Here is a 20,598-nt window from a genome sequence, read left to right on the forward strand (position 1 = left end):
CTGCCTATGGGCAGCCCCTGCAGGATCAATTCAGGAAGGACGTGTTATAAATGAAGTCTCAACTAAATCTGAATTTTCTAATATTTATAAAACAAATATTTATAAAAGGTATAAAAGGCAAGTAAACAGTGCTGCGAGTGGGGGAATCTACGCTTCACCAACATGTACACACAAACATCAAACATTCTAAACATATAGAACATGGCTTTTACATACTAAACCCAAGTATGCCTATACATACGTACAATCAGGAAAGAACAAACAATCCTTTAAGTTCCATGACTTAATAAACTCAAGTACACCTATACATATGTAAAATCAGAAAAGGTAACAAATAATCCTTTAAGTTCCATGACTTAACAGCCTCCATTTTCCATTAATTTTCTTGATTACAAACAAGTCTTCATTTTCCATTCCTTTTGAACAATATGTCTTGCTTTAAGTTGTCAAGCAACTCGTTCTTCAGGCCTTATGTATCCCGTTCTTCCCCGATCGAAGAAAGGCATATCCATCTTGTTTTCAAGGCCAATAGGCCTGGGTCAAAAGGCACATCCAGGTCAGCAGGGGGCGCAACAGCAAAAGCCTTCGATGGCTGTAGCAGCAGAGGTGCCCATGGCGTAGCAGTCAGATCAGTAAAGGAAGCCACAGCTTCCTCGCTATCTGGCAAGCCACACGTTTGTAATTGTGGCTCCACATGGCTCTTTAAGGCCTCAGAGATTGCTCGCCAGGTGCCGAGCAATCTCACAACAACCTTGTCATTTTTAGTTGCAGAGTCCCACACCTTGACCTCAGTTTGGTCCCATATTTCAGGCTCATAAACTGTCCAATTGTTAATAAGGACAATAAGCTGTAAGGTTACCAGGACGGTCTTTGTTCCTAAGGACGTATGATTCCCTATAATGCGCAACTGCTTACCAGCTAGAGGCAGTTGTGTGCACAGGTCCGCTTCTCTCAGCTTGAGCTTCTCTCCAGCTCCGGTATGCCTATTTCCAGCGACTTTCTATACAAGCTTCTCTGAGCAGTTTGCTGAGTTTGGCCGAACCTATCTTCATGAGGCAATCAAAGTGCCTGTTCCCATCCTGGTCTCCATTCTGCCAGCCTGTTCCTCTTCACTTCTTTTTCCTGCTTCTTTATTGATGATGTAACTTCATCATGTTGCCTTTTTTATCTTGAGGGCAGGCTCCCCTCTTATACCCTTCTCTCCACAGCAGTCCTTTTCAAAAACAACTTTTCAATGGTCAAACAACTTTGCAAATAAAAACAACAGCAAACACCCAGAAACTTCCATGCCTTAATGTCTGGAGAACAAGAAACCCCAGACTGCATGGAGTCTCCTGAATCATCCTTCTTTGTTCCCTCTAAACTCTTTAACATTCCTGATGGCCTCATCGTTAAGAGTCTAATGGTATCTCAACCACGGGGCTTTCCAACCCCCATGGCCACATTCCCAAATCTCCCCTTTCTTTATTAATATCAACCATTTTCTCGACACGAATTACCACTCCATATATAACAGACGGCATCCCTGGGAGGGACCCCACGTGGAGCAGGGGCAGGGAGTGACTGTGAAGGAGCAGTGGAGATGAAGCATTAGGGACTCACCACAGCCCCCATTCTCCTACACCACTTGGGGAGGGGGAAGAAGGTAGGAGAGGGTGGTTGAGTGGGAAGGTGGTTTTAGTTTGTTTTGAGTTTCTCACTGCTCTAGCTTGTTAGCAATAGGTAATAAATTACGTTAATATCCCTATGCTGAGTCTGTTTTGCCCATGATGATAAGTGGTGAAAGATCTCTCTGTCCTTATCTCAACCCTTGAGCCCTTCTCATCTTATTTTCTCCCTCTTTCTCTTTGAGGAGGGAGTGGTTGTGGTGGAGCTCGACTGCCCAGCTGTGTAAAACTACCACAATAAATTAATCTATCCTCTCCCATCCTTCTAATTCTCAATATTTAATGACAACTTAAATTCCCTTTCCTGCCTTGATCCTCAAGACTTTGTTTTAATATAGTGCTCAGGAGAGTGGAGGTCCAGGAGATTACTTGTGTTGTAGGTATTCTCATTCCTGACTTACAAAATCATTGTGTTATGCTGACCAGCACCAGTTCAGCAAAGATCATGGTGATATTCTGGTAGTCAGTAACAGCTCTCATTTTCCTGCATATGCACATTCATTGTGAACACTACTAGAATTAACTCCTGAAGTTTCTCTCTTAACACTCAAGATAGAGCTTTCTTAACTCTAGGTGTCTAACCTGCAGGTTATGAATTAAGATCTGAGGCCTCACCTCGAGTACTGTGTTCAGTTTTGGGCCCCTTGCTACAAGAAGGACATTGAGGTGCTCAAGTGAGTCCAAGTCCTCTCTCAAGTGAGAGAGGGGCAATGAAGCTGGTGAGGGGTCTGGAGAACGAGTCTTACAAGGAGTGGCTGAGGGAGCTGGGATTGTTCAGCCTGGAAAAGAGAAGGCTCAGGGGTGACCTTATTGCTCTCTACAGGTGAGGAGAGCAATAAAAGGAGGCTGTAGCGAGGTGGGGTTTGGTCTATTCTCCCATGTACCTGGTGACAGGATGAGGGGGAATGGGCTAAAGTTGCACCAGGGGAGGTTTAGGTTGGATATTAGGAAGAGCTTCTTTACTGAAAGGGTTGTTAGGCATTGGAATAGGCTGCCCAGGGAAGTGGTTGAGTCACCATCCTTGGAGGTCTTTAAAAGAAGTTTAGATGTAGAGCTTAGTGATATGGTTTAGTGGAAGACTTGTTAGTGTTAGGTCAGAGGTTGGACTTGGTGATCTTGGAGGTCTCTTCCAACCTGGATGATTCTGTGATTCTGTGAAATTTTCCTTATGTTTAATGGAAATAGAGTGGTACCTTCTCTAGATTATGGGCATTTTGCTACAGTATGGCAAGACTCTGGAGTTTTCTTATTTTCTTGTTTAGGTCTTTTAGGTTAAGCACGTAAATGGAAGAGTCTGGGAGCAAGTGAATAAAAACCATATTTATTGCAATTCATATCCTGTAAAATTATTTAAAAAACAAAATAACTCCTTCTCAGAAGAAAACAAGGAACAAAGCCTTTCCTTACAAAGCCATGCATTTATCTATGAAAGTAAACTTCCATAAATAAAATGCATAGAAACACATTTGTATATGAGACAATGTTGACTGGATGGTATTATCAAATAATGTAAAATATCTTAAAACAGAAATGGAAGATGTAAAGTTGTATTGTGTTATGAATGCTTAAATAAATGTTTAACTAGGTGCTCATTTTTACACAGAATCCTGTTTCGGCATAATTAAAACACGTTTAAATGTGTTTTTGCAGCTTTTCATGATAAGTTTGGAATTGTTAAATGTTTTATAGTATGTGTCACTAGATCGAGGTTGGAACCCACATCTATACTTGAGAGAATGAGAGAATCATTCAATGACCACATAGAGAGGTTTCCTCAGATTTTCTGGAGATAGTTACTTGCTCTGTGCAAGTGGAGGAGTATAGCAGCAAGGCCTGAGGAACCCATGTCCAAAATACTCTGTACTGAACACATATATTTGTGCCTCAGGTCATACAATGAAATAGAAAACTGAAAAGTTCCTCTGTCAAAATTTCCTTTATGGCAATTCTTTTTTTTTTTTTTTTTTTACTTTTTTTTTTTTTTTTCTTATTTTTTCTCAAAGCTTGAGGTCTTGGGAACAGCTGTATCTTACAAATTAACAACCTCTCTCTTCTTTGTGGCACTTTAAGCACACACCATTACCTCACCCTTAATTCTTTGTAGTGCAATTTAGAACACCTATAAAATATTGGATGAAAGAACATGAAAAAAGTTATTAAGCAAATGTGATACATATATCTTAGAGTGCATGACCTGCATCAATTTATAGAATATACACCTTGCTTATGGAAATTACTTACCTTTTTGGAGCTTTTACTGTGATTATAACTACTTAAGAGGAAATTTGAGTTTTATGGAATGAATTTCAAGTTTGTGGTGTTTTTTTAGGGGTGTGGAGGGGTGCTATTTGAGGCTCTGTCTTGTGATTTAATATGTGTATTTCTGCTTGCCTACTGGAGCTTATTTTGTACAATAGCAACGGTATTTTTTTTTTTCTGATTGTTTTTGTAATGAATGTAGAGTTACCAAATATTAAGAAAACATATCCTAGTAAATGCAAATTTTCAGTGTATTATAGGCCATAGTTTGTCCTAGTGAGTAGGACTGAAGATTGTTGTTGAGAGCTTGGCAATAGGACCAGAAGCTTTTCACCTTAAGGTCACCCTTTCCAATCTAACCTCAGGCAAAAAGCCACTGAAAATTGTTACCCTCTGATATGGTTGTTCACTCCTTGATGATCTTATTACAAAGCACGACTGACTGCACTATATTTTTTCCATGATAAATGACATTAATGGGCCTCCTTGTCAGCATCAGACAACTGAGGCTGGCAAATTGAGGAGGTGTCCACACAATAGAGAACGCAGTACGACTTTACACCTTTCTGGAATATTTTGAACTAATCAATAATATCATCCAGTCAGTATTGTCTCATATACAAAGTAGAACAGCCTTTTATTCCAAGGCATGCTCTTTGAATAAAACTGAGGCACACTAGGATATGAGAACCATTGTGAGGTTACACTGAATTACCTATGTCATACATACCCTGATTCATTTATCAAGTAAAAGTGTTCACACACCTTTAACTGCAGTATTTTTTGACTTGTAGTAGAACACTATGAAAAATCGAAGCACATAATGCAATGATTGAAAGCCAAGCAGTTTGATTAGCAGTTTGTTTCTGACTTCTCTTCCTATATGGTGAACAAACTAATGCAAAGACTATGCTGTTCAATGTCCATAGTGTTTTCATACTGTAAGACATGGTAACAAAATAAATCTGAATAATATCTCCTGTGGTATATTGAAAGCCATGATTTCAAAAGAATGCACTTCCCTCCCCCCTCCTCTAAATAATTTAAAGTAAAATGAGAAAATCAATATTTAATCTTTCCAGTACTATTATACACTGGAGGAAGAACTGGATATATAGTTCAGGCTGATAAAAAGTTAGAATGAATATGCACACAGTACAGTTTGCTACAGGGTCTTGAATCACAGAATCACAGAATGGTTGAGGTTGGAAGGGACCTCCAGAGATCATCTAGTCCAACCCCCCTGCTCAAGCAGGGTCACTTAGAGCATGTTACATGATCACATCCAGGTGAGTTTTGAATATCTCCAAAGAAGGAGACTCCACAATCTCTCTGGGCAGCCTGGTCCAGTACTCGGTCACCTGAATTGTAAAGTTCTTTCTCATATGGCAATGAAACCTCCTGTGGTTCAATTTATACCCATTATCCCTTGTCCTGTCACTGGCCATGTTGCAATGAAGTGAAGAAATAGGCCTTCTGCTGGAAAGTATGGGTATTTTGGATTTTTCCTTTTTGGGGAAAGGCATTCTGTTTAGAAACACGTAGATACCATTCATCTAGGGAAAGATAAACCATAATTTTGAGAGTGTATCAAGCTACATTAATGATTTCCTTGAGAAATTTAGAGTGGGATTCAATTCAGATCAAATCTGTTGGCTTCTCCTGAGTTATAGTAGTTTGCCTGAGCTGCTTGTGTATAAAGCTGGAGCCGTAAGAAGAACATATCAAAGGAGATAATGATGGAGACCAGGAACTACCATAAAGTTTGTAGACATTCAGGTTGCGTTAACTGTGGATATAGGATTGTTATAAAATAAACAAACACAATAAGCAATGCATATGGAACTCTTAGATTGATTTTCTGAATTATCAAGTCATATGAAAGATAAACATGCAATAAGCCTCTGGGAAGATCTCTCCCAAAATTTCCAGCCGTATCTTATTTTGTAAAGTGAAAGTTTCATTCAGGAGTTTCCCAAGGCCAGTGGTTAACAAGAGTCTTCACAAGAGCAAACCACAGAGAAGCTGGAAATTGCTGCATTATTTGAAGCTGAGAGGATAAAGTTTTCCATACTGTGTTGGAAGCAGCGAGGTCCTAAGATAGACCCTGTGCCATGTTTCTAGGAAATCCTGCTGTCTGAATGTTCAGAAGTGCTTCTCATAAGAGCAGGTGAGAATCAAGAAATTCATCAGCAAAGTCTCTCTCTTTCTCCACCTCTCTGTCTCTCTCCCCTCCTCCTCCATTCCTGTCCCCCCCTCCCGTCCCCCCCCAAGGAAACGCAGTACAGGAATTAAACATAAATTAACTGTGAATGTCCTGCTCTCATTACAATCAGTCAGTTGAGAGAAATAACTAGCAGAGGTGATGCTGGTGAGTTAGGATTCCCAATGCCAAATAGACTTTATGCATGATAACATTTTTTTAATATGTCATATAGGATGGAATTGAAAGTGATTTTTATACAGTTGGCAAAATAGTAAAAGGGAAATAAAAGAATGTGTACTATGTGTAATGTTTCCATAGGCTGATAGAGATGCCTTTGCCCTCCAGTAATGTCAGATTACATGAAAACACACCACTATCAATGACAGAATAGCTTGTGTGAATATTAACTCTTCTTCTTAAATAAGTTAGAGCAACTCAGGCTTGTGTATACATGCTAATGGAGTCTTTTCCTTCTTTGCCACAAGCAAGCCTATTATCCTATCATAGTAAATAGACAGTCCAAACTAATCCCTTCATTTTACAAAGGAATCACAGCAGATGGGCTGGGACAGGAAGGCACATCAGTGTCCTTGTAGCCATCATTCCCCTTTGGCTTAACATTTGACAACACATATGCTTTGGACCTGTGAAAGGGGAATGGCCACAGCAGAACATTTTTATCCTTATCATGGCACAATCTTTCCTGGAACTGGACAATTTATGCACCCATGGAAACTGCAAGTGCAGCTAGTTAGAATGGTGTGAATCCATTATGTGAAGTGTGTTAAAGGACTGTGAAATATTTTCAAGAAGGATCTAGTAAAGTTCAGGAGATTACTTTCAGACAGGATATTCTGAAAAATTGTACCAAACCTCTGCAAAGGAAAAATGGGTTCTGCATCATCTTGTGAAACAAACAAACAAAAAACCACCACAAACTGTTTTGCTAATTATTTGATATAGCTTCATTCCTCTGAGCGCAGAACTCCCTAGGAAAATTATAATTAGCATTTTACGAAGGTCTGCAAAATTATATATATATATATATATATGTATGTATGTATGTATAATCTATTTTTGTAGCTTTCCTTCTTAATTGGCTTTAACACACAATTGTATACTGGCACATGGAAGAGCTACTGAACATTGCAGATTCTGTGTGTAACTGCCCTGAATATAGCATTGACTCCCATAGAGAACGTGATAATCTGAGAGAACAGACTCACTGTGTCTAGTATCTCTCATATTTTTAATTAGATTCAGAGCAATCCACAGATGAGGCAATATATAAGATATATTTCTTTAACTGAAGATGGTTTGTAATGTTCAGGTGGAAAAAAAGTCATTAAATTGCAGAAACGGTCATGGTTTTGCAGGTGAGTTTACAAGGATAATCTTGTACAAGAATCTCCAACCTGACATTGAATAGTTGTTTTCCTCTAAACAAGACGTTCTACCATTTTTAATTTCCAAGGATGTTGTGTGATATTATATCCTTTGAAGGAGGGCATTTTAGAAATACAGTATTTTTTGTAAGAATGAAGGTGGAACTGATTCATAGGTCAGTGATAGTCTACTTGTCTAACTGAGGGAAAAGAGAAAATTTTCAGTCCCTGAGAGAAAGGTTATATCTTTCAGACAAGTGGTTAAAACTAAAAGGGATTTCTGGCTACCTAGTGCCTCTAAACAGATCACTTCCTCAAACTGTTACTCCTAGAGGAGTATATTCCTCTATTCGTCCCTATTCTCTTGGAAGAGTATGGAAAGAACAATTTTTGTCTTTTCCTGAGGACAGGATAGGTTTTGTTAGTCCTTACTGAGTTTAAAAAACAAGCAAGTTCTTTCTTTTGTACAAGTTCTCATAAAGATAAGCCCTGCAGTGCTTAGATATAGGTAATTGTATGTTCTCTGTGTATCTATGCAACATCTAAAGGACAAAAGTTCTTCTATATTATTTCTCCAACTTTAATGAAAAGAGTAGGGTCTTATTATACATCTGCAAATAAGGAAGGAATGATGTTTCTGTTGAGCCACAGAAGTGCAGCTAGGAAGCATTTATCTTATGAGATAGTTTGAATCATCTTGCATACATAGAGTAGTGACAAAGATATCATTCTTGATAATTTTATTTTTTTTTATCATTCTTGTTTTTATGTATTTATTTATTTATTTTCCCCTGAGCCAACCAGGTCTGCTCATCAGTTAAAAATATAGTGTTTTTTTTTTTCCTATTCTGTCCTCACTGATAACTTTATACCCAAGAATGACCTTTAATATGCTGTCTTGAAAGACTTTGGAAATAATAAGTGACTCAAAGCAATAAAAAGCTCTGTAAGTTATGTGCAAGGGGGAATATGGAATCAAAATTCCTAATTCCTATTTCGACTAATTCTAACCTAACCAACCTTAATTCTCAGCTAGTAAGTCTCATCGTATTTTGAAGATGATAGTTAGTTGTAAATGATAGTTAGTTGTAAAAATGTACAATATTAAAATATTAATAATGCATTATTAACATGTGTAAGATAATTTGAAGTCTATTAGAAAAAAAATAACAGGGAATTAAAATTTACTCTTTACATAAATAAATAGGTTTCTTCAAGAAAATGCAATCACATATCATAATACACATAGGTGCTGGAGATGTACAAGTATCAGTAGCATGCCATCCATGTTTCACAGAAATGGAGCCATGTATTTGTTTCATGTTTTTAAAATGCCTGCTGTTACCAGCTGAAGCAATCTGGATGCATACTGAAGTTTGCCTTCCAAATGCTCTGATACACTGGAAGAACCACACAGGGGATGCAGAGAAAATTACTCTTGTTCTTGTTTACTCTTGTTACTGTTTGTGAAGCAGAGGAGATGAAGCTAAGACAGAGCTGAAATTAGCTGAAATTACAGCAGATCTGTGGCTGACCTATGGGCAGAAGTAATGTGTACCTCGTTAGATATGCCAGGTCCAGCTTGGCACTTATGCTCACATTTGCTCTGTGCCACATTTGATTTTCCAAGAGGACATGCGGGGCACACAGTAACAGATAGCTCAACTCTTGCAGTTTTTATCTGAAATATTCTTAACTCAGGAGGACATTGTATTTGTTCATGTGTATTTGTTTTTGTTGTCTGTGCCACAGCGTTGAATGCCATGAGTTTGTTTGAACCTGTTAGAATATTCAGTCAGTGCTATGTCATCTTTTATCAAGAGCTCACTGGCTATACTAGAAGATCCAAAGACAGCGTAAAAGGCTAGCACCTCTCTACCTTTAACACTTTACCTAAAGGTAAAAAAAGTATATAAACAGGTATCTAATTTGTCTTTTTCTTTCTCTAGAAAATTTTGTGATCTTATACAGCTTAGAGCAAACCTTGGATCAGGACAGGTATGCAAGGCCAAAAACAGAGGTAACTCAAGTAAATATCTTAAGTGATGAGCATGACAATATGAGTGCTGGGGTAAAAATCCTTGCTTCAGCCTTAGTATAGGTGTGTAGTGTTGATAAACATTTCCTTTTATTTGTAATCATAAACTTTTACCAATGAGGGTTAATAGATTTCATACAGTGCCTACCAGTAGGTTCAAAGGGACTTGAAGAAAACCCAATAGATTAAAAAAAGCATCCTAACTGGAAACTGTAACCAAACCAGAGGAACATAAACACACATACTCTAACTCATTTTTAATGAAATGCTGAGTAGTCTTGTGTCTGCTATGATGCAACTCGGTAAGAATCCCATGAATATCACTTTGGTGATATATCATAATACCTTAATGTACTTATTGTGTCACATTGAGTCACAAAAACCTATTCTAGAGCTAAAGATTAAACGATGCCAGGAAATGTTTCCAGGTACTGTAAACCTTTCACACATGCTGTTGTGATGTTAGAATATTCTCTGCCACACTTTTGCTTAGTGTTACCATTGCCATCAAGAACAATTCCCAGGCGTATTTTTGGTGTTATCCCAGTGAATCACTTGGAATACAGTATTTACATCATACGGTAATCTTTTTCTGAAGATTAGGAGACCTTGATGGTATGGATGAAGCCATGCTATACTGACAGATCTTGGGGCCTGGGAACACTGTCATTATATAATTACAAATATATTGGCAGCCAACTTGTCTGATGGAATGTTTACTGCTAAAAGTCTGTTGAAACTGACATATTCTCAGTTTTATTGAGAAGACATTTTCAGATGCAGAATAAATCCCACCTGGAGATGAATCTGGCAAGGGATGTGAAGGACAATAAGAAGGGCTTCTACAGGTATAAGGCAAAAGAAAAGGAAGACTAGAGTAAATGCAGGCCTGCTGCAGAAGAGGGAAAGGTACCTAGTGGCAAAGAGCACAGAAAGTCTGAAATACTCCATGCCTTCTTTGATTCAGTCACAGCGGTGTGAAACTGGCCTTCAGCAATCCTAGGTCCCTGAGACCATGTGGTAAAACTTGGGGCAATGAACGTCTCTTCCCCAGACCACTTAAACAAACCAGACATACTCAGATTCATGGGGTACAATTGGGTACACCCACAAGTGCCAAGGGAGCTGACTAGTGTCGTTGCAAGTCTACTCTGAAGTACCTCTGAAAGCTCAGAAATGTTCAGAAGAGGTTCCTGAGGATGGGAGGAAAGCAAATACTACACTATACTCAGGAAGGCCAAAGAGGAGGACTCAGGGAACTACAAGCTGGTCAGCCTCACCTAGTGAAACTGATAAAACAACTAATCTGGAAACAATTTTCAAACATATAGAAGAGAATAAGAGAATTGGGATTAGTCAACATGGATTTATGAAGGGGAAACATAACCTCACAAAACCTCACATATGTCTGACATAACCTCACAGAAAAGTTGATGAAAATCAAATGAATGGATAGGGAAGTGGATTAAAAATAGACTGAATTGCTGGGCTCTGGTTATGATCAATCCTATGGAGTCCACTGGACACCAGTCACTAGTGGCATAGCCTAGGGGTCAAGACTGTTGCCAATACTCTTTACTGGTCTGGACAGTGGGAAAGAGAAGACCCTTAGCAAGTATGCAGGTGAAACAGAAGTGGGAGGAATGGCTAGCAGATGGTTATGCTGCTATTCAGAGAGATGTCAACTGGCTGGAGAAATGGGTTAACCAGAACATCATGAAATTCACCTAAGGTAAATGTCAAAACCCACACCTGGGGAAGAAAAACTCCAGGCACCACTGCACACTAGGGGCTGACTGGCTGAAAAGCGGTTTGACAGAGAAAGACCTGAGGGTCCTGGTCATCAACAATTTGAGCATGTGCAAGCAATGTGTCCTTGTGATAAAAAATGACAATAGCATCCTGAGTTATGTTAGGCAGAGTCAGGCCAGCAGGTCAAGGGAGTTGAACCTTCCCCTTTACTCAGCACTGGTGAGACACACTTGGAGATTTGGGTCCATGTCTGAGCTTCCCAGTACAAGAGAGAAATGGACATACAGGTTTGAGTCTTGTGAAGTACGGTGAAGATGTTGAAGGGACTAGAACATCTGTCATGCAAGACTGAGAGAAGTGTGACTCTTCAACCTGGAGGAAAGATGGCTCAGGGGGATGTTAACAATGTGCACAAATATCTAATGGGGGAGAGCAAAGAAGTTGGAGCCAGACTGGCTCAGCTGTGACCAGTGGAAGGACAAGGGGAAATAAACGTGAACTAAAATATAGGAAATTCCATTCCTTCCAATCTCAACCACTCTATATGAATCTGTATGTTGGGGAAAGAGGCATCACCTCATCTCTTTTTCTTTCTTAGTTCTCCCTTCAGGATGATTTCAGGCACAGGTGTTGGAGTTTAAACAATTGTGGTGGTTTTACTCAGCTGGGCAGTTATGCTCCACCACAAATGCTCCCTCACTCCCCCTCCTCAAAGGGAAAGGGGGAGAAAATAAGATGAGAAGGCCTCAAGGGTTGAGATAAGGATGGGGAGATCACTCACCATTTATCGTTACGGGCAAAACAGACTCAGCATAGGGAGATTAATATAATTTATTGCCTATCACTAGCAGACTAGAACAGTGAGAAACTAGAAGCATCCCCCATCCACTCTCTACTATGTTCTCGCCCTGAGCAGCACAGGGGAACAGGGAATGGAGAATGGGGTCAGTCCCTAATGCTTTGTCTCCACCACTTTGCAGCAGCTCTTCAAGCACTGCTCCCACTTGGCTCCGTACCACAGGGTCCATCCCCCAGGAGCAAATTGTTCCAGCACGGGTTTCCCCATGGGCGGCAGCTCCCCCCAGGCCCCCTGCTCCTGTGTGGGCTCCTCTCCACGGGCTGCAGCTCTTGCCCTGGGGCCTGCTCCTCTCCATGGACCACAGCCTCCACCAGGCCACATCCAACTGCTCCACCACGGGCTGCAGCGTGGAGATCTGCTCCATGTGGGACCCGTGGGCTGCAGGGGGACAGCCTGCTCTACCAGGGTCCTCTCCACAGGCTGCAGGGGAACTGCTGCTCCATGCCTGGAAAACCTCCTGCTGCACTGACCTTGGGGGCTGCATGGCTGTTTCTCACTCCTGTATCTCCCAGTTGCTGTTGCGCAGCAGTTTTTTCCTTGAATAGGCTCTCACAGAGGCACAAACAACATCACTTACTGGCTTTGCCCAGGCCGGTGACAGTGGATCCCTTTTGGAGCCAGCTGAAACTGGTGCTTATCTAACATGGGGCACTTAGCTGTTTTGTCTGTTATGGGGCTGCCCAATAATGAAGTGAAGGAGAAAAAGAAAGAGAAGAGAATGGGGATTTGATTTCTGAGCAAAGATATGTGTGAAAGACATCTTTAACTAGTTAGGCAAATGTGGTCAAGCCACAAACAGTGGAAGTTCATATAGTCTTGATATAGTCTTTATATAGTCTTCAGTATACAGCAGTCCCAAGGTGCAAACCCTTACGGTTGAAAAGATCCACACTTGTATTTCTCAAGCATGAGAACTTAAGATATTGAGAAAAAGCATATGACCAATTCATAGGCCTAAAATGGGGTATGGCATATTAGGGAGAGTTTAGTTTTCAGCCACAGGGTTCTGCCTGGAGACAACAGCTGGAGATGTCCTGAGCAGGATCACATTTTGAGTGGCAAGGCTATTTCATCCTTCAGGGGAGGAAAAAGGGCTCTGGTTGGAGAAAATAATTTTGTTTTAAATTCTTGTTTCCATTGCTATTTCTCCATAGAAGGATTCTCAGTTTGTGGACAGAAAATGTTCTGCTAGAAAATGGCTTTGGGTTAAACCTCCCGGGAACACCCTTACTCCTGAGGTCTTTGTGTTTAAGGGAGACATACCTGGAATCAACTGTCAGTGGCTTTGTCCCTTCAGATCCTGCCTTCTATTTCACAATATTTTCTTGAACCAGAGATAACATTTATGAAACAGCTTGTGCTCATCAAACACATTTTCAAAGAAAACGTCACCTGGTAGAGTACATTGATCAGTTCTGTTTGGGGTCAGTAATGAAGTGATCAAAATCAGAAAGTGTTCCACAGCACAAGAATGATGATCAGAGAGTTTATTAACATAGACGATTTTAACATATAGTCTGGGACTTTAAGTAAGTGTAAAAACTTGGACCAAAACACTTGATTATATTTTATGGAGTAACTTAGAAGTTGAAACCTGTTAATAGGTGGAGGATCAAGGACTTCTAAAGGTATGCCCTTTTTCATGAACAAATTACAGGTATTTTTGATAGAGAACATTGTTTTTAAGCTGTATGGACCAGTAGATAAACATCTTATCTGTAGAGATGTGGAGTCTGTCAATGGGCAAAATGTGGGTATCCCAATTAAACAATAAAAGCTTTGAATTCTGTAGTGGAAAATTGAGCAAAAGTTGAGAAAATCTTGCCAAAAGACAAACATTTTCTTTGACTTCTTCTTAGACTAACACAGAGATACTGATTTCTGACTGGGCTACTGGTAGCCCCTGGGATGGTTTCTCAGTCATACAACTCCAGTTAGGAGAAGAAAACATTGTTTTATGGAAGAAATGGATTCAGAATTTTGTGATTCCTGGGAGAAAAGTGGAGACTGTCTAAGGAGAGCCTGGTGGCCTTTCCATATTCCTTTTTGGGAATACATTAGTATTTACTCCTTTGAGTAGTCTCCATGGCTGCCTGAGAAATATGGAGTATATGGCATTCAGGGGAAACTTAAAAGCAAATGAAGGATAAAACTAAATTTGCAAAGTCCTTGATGATAAAAAGCTGTGCAGCTTCTCTTTTTTATTTGTAGGATATAAAGCAAAGAGAACAAAGAGGGACATAGTAGAGCTGTGCCATCACATCTGGGGGTAGGCCTGGTGGGGACCTGCTGGCAAATTACAGGTAGCTCAGGAAAGATAAAAAAAAAAAAAAAAAAAAAAGCTCTTTTAGCTCTTTTAGGAATAAATCATTCTTCTTGTTCCACAGCTTTTTAAAAGAACTGAATGCAGGTTTTCAAGCTTTGGCAAACGAGAAACAGGACTTGTTTGAGAGACAGAAAAGATGGATGTGGGTATAGCTTTTCTATCAGTGAGAAAGGGAACTTCCCCTGGGGCTGGGGGGATGACTGAAGAATTTTATCAGAGGTTCATTGATTCCCTTTCTGTGGTGTTTTCAAGGACTTTCAATGATGTCTTGAGTGAAAGAACATTAGGATCCTTGCTATATAAAGTCCTTTGCATTACTGTGGTAGAAGTTAAGGTTTAGAGAGTACCAGAGAGTGGAGACTTACCGTCTTTTTGAAACTGATTACAAAATTTTTATTCTATTTCAGCTAAGAGACTGGAAAATAGCAAGGAAATTATTATGTCTCCGTCTCTGTAATATCTTTGAAGGTCACATACTGGCAAGCACTTTATGCAGTTTGTGGGAATTATTTAAAATTGCAGAAGACAAAAATGTACTAGCCTTGAATCTAGTCAAGGGTTTTAGATGGAGTGAAAATTATCTTACATATCTCAAGACTATACTGTTCTATATTTTGTTAACTTGCATTGCAAACACCTCATGGATAATTAAACGTGTTCCACCCCATTTTTGGTATTTTTCTTTGATTCTTTTGTTGCATGGGAAGAAATGATTTAAGAGTGTTCTATTGCTCAGCAGAAGGGAGATATAGTAATTTTGTAATGTCCCTGAAAGTTGTCACATTTACAAATGAAGTTATGATACTTGTATGTTATGCAAGGTAGTCAAATCTATGTATATGTGTAGATGTATACGTATGTATATATATATATATATATATCATTTTTTGACATTAACATTGATACATTCATTGTACAGAGAAAAAGCAATGGTGAATAAATGCATGATATCAGGGTGTTGATTGGGATACTCCTATGCAACTTCAAAGGCCTTACAGATCAGATGAATCTTTTGTGGAACTGGGAAAAGCTTTTTTTTTTTTTTTTTTTTCTTTTTTTCTGCCAGGTAAAAGTGATGAAGTGGAATAGATGAGCTTTGACTTTGGCAGTAAAGAGGATGCTAATTAAACACTTTCATCTCACATTTTGCATTTGGGTGACATATGTGTATCCTCCCTTTGCAGATTCTTGTATTAAAGAGTTGGAGTTACTCCAGATGCTTTGGAGCAAGAAATGCAACTTTGTAAAGAAGTAGTGATCTTAACACTTATGTTTGGTAGATAAGGTTTCCCTCTGTTTTACCTTGCTGAGCATAGCAGAAAATAAGCCTCTTTAGTGCAAAGAGAGGTAGCTGAGTTATGTAGCCTGTACCTCATCCATCACCTGTTTTTCAGTTATGGAAGGGTTAGAGACAGGGTGTGCAAGTATCTTCTTGATGATCCTCTTTGCTTTTGTAATCTTCAGCACTCTTGCATAACTAAAAATCTTGGCATTTGTAGAATTTGTTTCTGACATTCTTACAGCTAATGCCACAGGTTTTATTGCTAATTGGATATGTGAAAATGGCACAAAGCTTCACCAGGGGTGGTTCAGACTGGACATTTGGAAAAAATTTTTTCCTGTGAGGGTGGTCAAATACCGGAACAGGCTTCCTAGAGATGGTGGTTGATTCCTCATGCCTGTGAAAGAGGAATTTGGGCAACACCCTCAATAAAACGTTTTAATTTTCGTTTTGTCCTGAAAAAGTCAGGCAATTGAACTACATGATCTTTGAAGGTCTCTTCCAACCATGCTGTTCTGTTCTATGCTGTTCTAACTTCATGTTTTACTTAAAATATAGTTATCATTGCCAGAAAATTCAGAAAAGGATTGGTAAGTAAACTCTGGATTACTTGTCTATGGAAATTCCCAGAAATCAAAATTTTCAACTTTAAAAACTAGGAGTAAGAAAGATATGTGTGCTTTCCTGTTATTCAGCTACTTGATTTGTTTGTTCCCTTTTGAAGTCTCAGTAGTACATTTGGGTGGGAGGGGAGTTGAAAAGGGATAGATGTCCATTCAAGTACAGTCAAAGGTCTGATAGTGACAATTACCATTTATATGCGACATGGAATGTCCTTCGTAGTGGCTTTGGTATCTTTCTTTGAAAGAATCTGAAACATTCTGGTTTTGTCTTAAATTAGTGTTCATATTTGGAAGTTTTGTTGATCAGAGAGAACGGAGCAGATGCTCCTAGAAACTAACCTAAAGCACATGGAAAATATGGGGGTGATTGGTGACAGCCAACATAACTTCACTAAGGGCAGATTGAGCATGACAAATCTGGTGACCTTCTACAACAGAGCTGCAAGATAGGGGAAGAGCAACTGTCATGATCTACCCAGACTAGTGCAAAGCATTTGGCACTGTCCCACACAATATCCTTGTCTCTAAACTAGAGACATTCATTTGATGGATGGACCACTCAGAATTGGCTGGATGGTCACACTCAAAAAATTACAATCAACGGCTCAACGCCCAAGTGGAGATCAGTGATGAGTGTAGGGGTCAGTATTGAGACCAGCACTGTTTGACATCTTTGTTGGTGACATGTATAGTGGGATTAAGTGCAACCTCAACTAGTCTGCCAATAACACCAAGCTGTTTGTTGTGGTCAGCATGTTGGAGGGAAGGGATACCATCCAGAGGGACCTGGACAGGCTTGAGAGGGGCCTGTGAAAACCTTGTGAGGTTCAACAAGGCCAAGTGCAAGGTCCTGCATCTGGGCCAGGGCAATTCCAAGCACAAATACAGACTTGGTGGGAGAATGCATTGGAGCAGCCCTGAGGAGAAGGACCTGGGGGTGTTGGTTGATGAGAAGCTTGACATGAGCCAGCAATGAGCGCTTGCAACCCAGAAAGCCAGCTATATCTTGGGATGCATCAAAAGAAGTGTGGCCAGCAGGTCAAAGGAGGTGATCCTCTTCCTCTGTTCAGTTCTTGTGAGACCCATCCAGGACTACTGTGTTCAGCTTTGGCTCTCCAGCACAAGACTTGAACCAGTTAAAGCAGGTCTAGAGGAGGGGCGTGAAAATCATCAGAAGGCTGGAGCACCTCTCCTTTGAAGACAGGCTGAGACGATTGGGGTTGCTTAGCCTAGAGGAGAGAAAGCTCTGAGGAGACCTTACAGCGGCCTTCCAGTACCTAAAGGGGGCCAACAGAAAACATGGGGAGGGACTCTTTAGCAGGGACTGTAGACAAGGGACAATGGTTTTAAACTGAAAGAGGGTAGCTTTAGTTTAGATATAAGAATGAAATTCTTCATTATTTGGGTGGTGAAGCACTGAAACAGGTTGCCTAGAGAAGCTGTGTATATCCCATCCCTGGAAGTGTTCAAGGCCAAGCTGGATGGGGCTTTGGGCAACCTGGTCTAGTGGGAGGTGTCCCTGCCCATGGCAGGGGGGCTGGAACTGGTTGGTCTTTAAGATCCCATCCAAACCAAACCATTCTATGATTCTATGAATGCTCTAGAATTATTATTATTATTATTATTATTATTATTATTATTATTATTATTATTATTATTTTACTTTAGTCTCATTGGAGATTTTGTATTGTACTATTTCTTGTGACCTTGAAAAGAAAACTCGTACATTTAACTTGAGGTTTTATCAACCTAAGTTATAACAGGTGTTTAAATGACTCTCCAAAATATTGTGAGGTCTAAGACCAGGTGAGAAATTCAGACAATCTGCTGTTTAGGATTGCTGTACTCACTTCATGTACAGACAGTAGAGAGCAGCCTCACTGCCTAAATTAGGCAACTATAGTAGATAATCTGAATACAGATTTTTATTTATTTATTTTTTGTATGATGTCTTTATCTTCTTTTTGACATATCACACAAAAGAAAAGAGAGAAAAATGAGATGTACCTTCTGCCTGTCAAACTGTCACTACAAGTCTCTTGACTTTCACAATATTTACTACAGACCTAGGCTGACTTTAAGCAATTGTTGCTGCATAGAAGGACTCAGGTAGCTTTTCACTAGAAATTAAATTCAATAACAATATCTGAAGCAGTTGTATTCATTGTCAATATCCTAATGGAATAAGGTCACCTGTGCTAAAAGAAAAACAAGAGAATGAAACAGTAGTACTTGTGCTGCATTTCTGCAGTTTAAAATTAAGGAGTGTCATGTCCTTGGTCACTGAGCCATAAACTTGTAGGTCTCTAGTGGATGGAGAGTGCAGGTGCATTGTCAATCACAACCTGTAAGGCCTATCTCACTATTGTCTGGCTTTACAAGCAAACACTATCTTTTAATGAAATCTTAACTATTAGAAATCCTTCCAGGTTGTGCTAGGATTTCAGTTCTTCAGGCATTCAACTTTTTTTGATTACTTTAGCTTCTATCAGCATATTGGATTTTTGGTGTTACATGGGAGAGATTCTTGGCAAGGAAAAGATATGGACAAAACACCATCATCAATCTCAGTTCTCAGCAACTTCTTCTTCACTATATGAATAATCATCTTTGAGCTTTCTACTACTTTAAGACAGTCTGGATTTTATGATGTTAAATTTATTTCATCCCAAAATATCACTTGACCTTTGCTTAGTGTAAAGCTGTATTAAAGTAATGTCTGGAAGTCCCTACTGCTGCCCTGTTGTATGAAAGTGTTATACCTGCAGGAAATAACAGACAACCTTTTAGCCCAAGCAACTTGCTATTAAATAGATGAGGCAGTTTCCTTATGCCTCAGTTAAATGCTTTTCTCACGCTTCTTCTATTGGTTTGCCCAAGGTCAGACAGCGCTTCTAAGAGAAGAGCTAAATATTGAACCCATATTTGTTGAGTCTTTGTTTAGTATCTTAACCACAGTGCTATTTTTTTTCCTCTCACTGCCAGCCTATTTGCTTTCCATTTTTCAGAGGCTGCTTTAAAGACAGGATAAATTATTAACTGGAGGTGCTAACGTTGGGAAAACATAAAGCTCAAGGACATACAGTAGTTCTCAACCTGCAATAGCATGGGGGATGTTTTTTGACTGATATTGGAAGTGCAGAATTAGCATAACGGCAGTCATTACTCCAGAGTCTCTGAACTCTTTGATGCTCTTGCTGTGATCAGAATGTGCCCCAGCATGCTGTGTTCCACTCATTGAGAAAATGAAAGATTCGAAGAGACTGCGAATTAATGATCTCCAGTTGGCCAGTTTCACTTGTGTAGGTAACAGCAGGTAAGCTGCAACAGGAAAAGATCCAGTTCACATATTTGAATTTTAAAGGAAATATCTGTCCTTCGAGTGTATGCTAGCATGATCCCCTCTGCAGTGTAGAGGAGTACTATTAATGAAATCATTGCTGGTTCTTTATGTTTTACTGCTGTTGACATTTTTGCAGCTGCTAGAGAAATGATTCAAGGCCCATAAATTCTGGTGCATTTTTCATTTACAGGATATTTTCTCATCTACATTCCCAATTCTGACTTTTATTTTTATTAATTTCCTATTGTACCTGAGAGTCAGGGTGATATTTAATAGGATTTTCATAACCTTGCACAGAGATGAGTATTTATTTGAAACTGGTTTAACCAACCTGAGGATCACTTAAGGCCAAATTCTGACTTCCTGCAGTGAAGTCCCTCTTAAAAAAAAAAATAAAAAAAATAATAATAATTTTTAAAGTTGATTGAGACACTTTGCATTACACTTATGAAATTTTTGGTTCTTTGTCCTTATATGACAGATCTAGAGTTTACAGTCTTTACTAGTAATCTGAGTAGCAATGGTAGAAGAGACACATATTCAACTGAAAATGGTGGCAGTTTGAAATTAACCTTCTTGATTTTCAACCTTCAATAATGTAAACCGATTGTTCAAATACACAAAGTCTGTATTTCAAAATCTTCATGAATTGTAGTAGGAAACTTTGTCTTGATTAATGTTGATGAGATTAAGGTGACATCTAAATGTACACAGAAGAAAATATTTAATAACCTTTAAATAACCTCAATATCTCTGTGTTTGAAAGAATGGAATATCATGACGTACTCCTAATCAACCAAAAACTCATTTTTGTTGATTCAGCTTCCACAATGATTTGGAAAAAATCTTAAAATTGGC

This window comes from Aythya ferina, assembly GCF_964211825.1.
Source record: "Aythya ferina genome assembly, chromosome: 1".
Lineage (NCBI taxonomy): Eukaryota > Metazoa > Chordata > Aves > Anseriformes > Anatidae > Aythya > Aythya ferina.